This window comes from Pecten maximus, unplaced genomic scaffold (assembly GCF_902652985.1).
Source record: "Pecten maximus unplaced genomic scaffold, xPecMax1.1, whole genome shotgun sequence".
NCBI lineage: Eukaryota > Metazoa > Mollusca > Bivalvia > Pectinida > Pectinidae > Pecten > Pecten maximus.
The window spans coordinates 47149-53148 of record NW_022979594.1 but is presented as its reverse complement, the minus strand read 5'-3'; positions in this window follow the sequence as shown (position 1 = coordinate 53148).

Sequence of the window (6000 nt, the reverse complement as noted above, 5' to 3'; positions counted from 1 at the left end):
TTTGGGCATCAAGTTTAACATATGAAACCAAATTATTGGGGCCTTAATATAACTTTCCTTGTGACCCAACAGCTTTTTGATATATAATTATATATAAAGATCAATAATTCAACCAAACTGTTGGGGCCTAAATCATTTGTTAAACAAACCAAATTATTGGGGCTTTTGTTCTCATAAATTTAACCAAATTATTGGGGCTTTTGGTCTCCTAATAATGATGATGGTAATAATGTGATGTTATCCGATCTTTCAGGCACAGTTGAATGGCTCCCATGATGTGGATGGCCATACAACAGGCCTTCTGTTCTGGCTTGCCTATGCATATCATAAATTACGCTATATTTACACTGGAACAGCAAAGCAACTATATAAACCAGGTACAATGAAAGACACCATAAAATTATGCTATCCAAACTATGACTAATATTTCACCATTGTTAAAAACAATGTCGACAAAGAATCATTTTTCTTAGTTTAAATTGAGCTATAATCAGAATAAGGTGGCAGTATGGCTGTGAAGTGTAAATATTAGGTAAGTATTGAATTAATCTTGTTATGGCAGTTACGGTTGGAATAAATGACTGAGCATTGCAGGAAACATACCATGTTGTTGGTTGCTTGCAAAGCTCTCATTTATATCAACAATTAATGTCTTAAGGTCATTAATTGCTTGAAATAAATGCTCCATAACACCACATGGATACATTTTGACAATACATAAAAGCAGCACGTGGGTGTCTACACATGTCAACCTACGACACCCATGTCCACCTTCTGATATTTTGAGTCCACGATCAACACGCTATATACTTCATATATAACAGAAAAAGAAAATCTTTTCAGTAAATTTATTCTGAATCAGTATTTCATACAATGATATTAAACATACTTAATGAACTAAAATACCAACACAAGGTCCTATATATATTGGTGCCAACCAAAAGATTTTTTTATGATAAGATTGATCTTTTTGCTTTTTAATCTTCCCTATCAGTAGGGCCAATAAAAACAGGAAAGGAGGCCTGCATATGAAGTTTTAGAAAGATGTGTACAGTAATTTCTTTAAAAAAAATCGGAATATCAAACTTCCAAAATGAAATCAGCATAACGTAATTTCAATGGAAACCTGCAGGATATCTTGTTTTTCCATCTGGGTCATAACAAACATATGCAACAAAAAACAATGGGACCGTTTGGCCTTAATTCTTTGGTCCCCCAAATCCAAAGAATACATCCCTGATACAACTAAAATAAAATGCATCTGTCATTTCATCTACTGTACAGTTACCATGTAACCTCTAATGGCACTATTTACTTTGCATATATTATGCAGATGTGAATATTTGGTTAATTTTGACAAATTTTGGCACAATTTTTTTAACTAGCAACCCAAAACAATCAATTCCATCTTAATCAATGTCATCTATTATTTCTCATCTAAATAATTTTTACCACATACACATAATCATTTTCCATGGTACCAATTAAAATTTCAGAACACACTTTCTTAAAGAAAAGATGTAAATGACAGCCAATGATAACAATCACTTCAAATATAGCACAATAATATACAAGTGTTAAGAGAATGTACAAGAAATCCAAATAATATGACATGAACACAAGAAAAGTATTTTTCAGAATTTATTAAGGAGCCTAGTGATACTTGGTAGATTAAAAAAAAAGTAAAATACTCAAATTTCACTTGTAACAAGAAATTAACTAGAATTATCTTCTAAATTTCAATAAATTCATGACATATCACTGATGATGTCAATGTATCAACAAATCATTCAAAAAGAAACAACATGCTGGATGCTGGACATATTGAAGTTTTGAATGTATATGGACAACATCCGGTGTTGTTGCTGTGATAAATATTAGCCAATCATAAGAGCAAATGTAATGTATGGGTTTTACCTTTTAAAGATAGATTTACAAAAATATGCTCACATTCCATCATAAAATTATGAATCTACAACAATATCATTAACATAAAACCTGACAATAACTTTCAACACACAATTTATGCCCACATAAACAGCATGTCACCAAAACAAAAGTAGTAATCCAAACAAAATGCTGACATTATTTACAGTGAATGTTTGAGAAAATTTTATCAGACCCTTAAATTGAAATCCAATGAAATTCCTAAAAGATGCTTCTGACCACGTTAAAAAACATTCAGTACTTTATGACTAGTAAAGCCAGGTGAGCTAATAACTGAACCACAATGGATTTGAACTAAAGTTACCATTGTAAATTTAAATTTAATACTGAAATACACATCAGCCTACTTGTATTTCCTGGGTTTCATGTTATTCAGTTTCAACCAGATTTAGTCAAAGAGATGGGCATAATATTTGAGCATCCACCATGTCCACATTGTGAATGCTTTTCTTTACACAAGCGAAACTAAGAGAACTCAGAAGGATCTTGGCGCCCACCGTTGTAAGATATACATTAGTTCTATTGATATTTTCCATTCTTTTCCATCTGTTCATGTCACATCAACAGTGAAAACATAATTTTGTTGCTTTAATCAAAACTTCACACTACTATGTTTGACATTGTCCCCTCAAAGAAATTTGAGAAAGATCCCTAGAGTACTTTCTGAGAAATAGCGATCCAAGATGATTGTCTGGCGGCCATATTCTTTTTAAGATCAGTCTCAAAATGTAACATGCACAACCAGGGACCAAGAGAACCCAACATATCAAATCTGAGAAATATACCTCCAGCACATTCAGAGAAAGCGATAACAAACTTCAACTCTCAAAATCCAAAATGGTCCTCTGGCAGCTATGATGTTTTTCTGACCAGTCTCAGAATTTAATATGCATAACTAGAGACCAAGGGAGATCCCTCCAGTACTTTCCTGAGAAATGTCGATAACAAACTTCAGCTCTCATAACCCAAGATGGCCATCTGGTAGCCAAGTTCTTTTTTTAAATCAGTCTCAAAATACAATATGCATAACTAGGGACCAAGGGAAATCTACAAATGAAATTTGAGAAAGATTCCTGCAGTACTTTCTGAGAAATAGTGGTAAGAAGAATTGTTTATGGATGGTTGGAGAACCACGGACAACAGGCAATTTGATGATATAACAAACCATTAATAAAATTTGAACTTTTTCTGATCTCCTAAGTCGATTTCCCCAGTTTCATGTTATTCAGTTTTGCCCTTATTTGGGCCTTCGTCCGAAGGCAAAGAGATGGACACAGTTTTTGAGCATCCACCATGTCCGCATTGTGGACGCTTTTGACACCAGCAAAATAAAATTTAAACTTTTTCTTCAGGCAGTCATTTTCTTCCTGTGTCCAGGCATGTTTGTTGTTTTCTCCTTCAAAGAAATAATATGTACTGTTTACAACAACATCTAATAAATTGTTTTTTGCTGTATGTGCAGCCTTTGACACTAACTTTCCAGGCCTTGGAGACCAACGGTCTCCTGATACTTAAATTCTTGGTGCCCTCCACAGAATCTTGGAGCCCACATTTTCAACAAAAATAAATTATAAAAAGAAACTTATTTCATTTGTTCAAATATTTTATTATATCATTTCCATGAGGAGTTTAAAAGACTTCAGTTGAAGTTCAATAAGGTCCTGGTTATTGGCCAGTTTATCCTCCTCCTCCTGTAGTAAAATTACAAGCGTTCCAAATACTCTGGCGACCGGAAAGACGGGAGTACACAAGTGCAGTTTTACATGCGTGCAACACATGGGTATAAACGACTGACGAATATTGAAATTAAATCGACAACTTTTTGGGTACATTTTACTAAAAATTCCTACATTTTAAGAACACCTCAATGTAAAAATCTCAGTGCCCGACGGTCTCCAGGTAAGTGCAGTTTTTGGAGACCTCCAAATATTTTGGTGGACTCGGGCACCAGGTCTACCGTTAGTGTCGAAGGCTGATGTGTGATCATTTAATTAGAATTATGTACATATATGTATGTCATGCTAGTATCGATAATAGTTTCGGCATGTTGGTATATAATTCAAACCACACCTGCAGCATGGCCGATACACAACACGGAAATGAAGACATGAAAATACAGCAGTAAAACATGTGTCACAATGGGTTGAAAATACTTAATTCAAACAATTTACAAAGAAATGTCTCATTAGATATATTGTTTGATATGATGCTAAATGTTATAGTAATCAGGGTTTCCTCTAATTTTTTTCCAACATGACAGTTGATCATTTTAGCAGGTCAAATTTTATACATTCAACATACAAATATATTAGAAAACGTGAATAGTATTATATAGTAGGCAGTCAAATTGGCCTTATGTTGCCTATTATGGAAAATCTTGAGTAATGAACACAATCTACATATACAGACATACGGTATGCATGTTGCAATTAACAGACCATGTGCTCTCTGATGACCAATCAGGATATATAAAATCATCAAACAATTTTTGTTGCTAGAGAAAATTACCTGTATACTTCTTTTATGCGGTTCACTCTGCACAATGCTTGAAGATCCATCCAAACCTTTAAAAAGTGAAATATGTGCTATAGTTATCTATAAAAAATTGTCAACACACATAATGCATAATGCAATTCTGAATGACCAGTTCATGTGTAATAGAGATGATTTGGTGTATTCAAGAAACATCTGCATGGGAAGAAAAGACTCTAATAGTTCATAAAGTATGTGTGGGGAGAGTCTGTAATGCTCGTTAATATAGGTAGAATGGGTCTCTGAGAAACAAAATTATGAAAGATGGGAGCATGGAAAAATAACTTCATCATTCAAAGAATTGAACAAAAGTGCCAGACAACATGATATTGACAGAAAATCCTCATCTTGCATATCAGAAATGACTCTCTTGGACAGGGTACCTTCTTCATCAGATCTGTCGTCTATTGGACAGGGTACCTTCTTCATCAGATTCCTGTCCTCTATTGGACAGGGTACCTTCTTCATCAGATTCCTGTCGTCTATAGGACAGGGTACCTTCTTCATCAACCCCATCTTCTCCATGAAGAATATCCTCGACTGTGGGCAATTCTGAAATAGTGAAAGAACACAATACTCCTTTCTCGCGCGTCGGCCATATTGAATTCAGAACGAGGCTGAGAGCGCAAAATGGCAGCCATGCTAGACCCAGGCCATAGCGCCTGGTCTAAATATATAAAAAAACGTTCCGGTTTTGAATCAGTCTGGCATAGAGAAGTGGGCGAATGGTCTTGCCATGATACCAAGATCACAACAAAAAAGAGGATATAGCAACTTTGCGGAAAACTATATCCATGACATTGAAGGTTAGCACGTGTACATGTGTACACCACAGTAGGTCTACTTTCTCTTTGACTTGTAAACATTGTCAAATCACGATCGTTCATTCACGATATTACCGGTCGCCCAATACTCGAAAATCGTAGGTCGTACTTCCTTGATCATTGATCTTGGATCTTGCTCGTGGAAATATACTGTTTATACATAATGTATACTAAATCAAATCATCTCGCACATGTTTATGTGTTATTTAACTGTTATACTGTATGTGTACAGCCAGTCGCGGGTCAACTATTTCAACTACATTTTGAAATGTCCGGAAATTGATTATTCTTGTAATGGAATTTAGACCGACTTTTCCAGTTAAAACGAGCACAGATGGGTCATGTTTCCTGCGAGGAAAATGTTTTCCCTCAATGAGAAAAAACATTGAGGCCTACAAGTTAAAAGTAAGAACACAGTTAGATTCTATAGTTTTCAGTGTTTGTTTTCCTTCTGTATTACAGTGATCAACATCACCGCATGAGTTGTTGTTTTGGTGTTAATCAATTTTATTTATGATGAGTATAAATTATTTTTTCCTTCTGTATTGCAACACCTTCGTACTGAATAATATGGCTTGATTTTCCTTTCAAGTCCAATGATTTTCTTTTATATTTTTCTGCATTATGTTTCAAACCAATATATAGCTTTGTAAAAATGTATATACATAGTCTAGAAAATTATCAGAGATATCAGGTC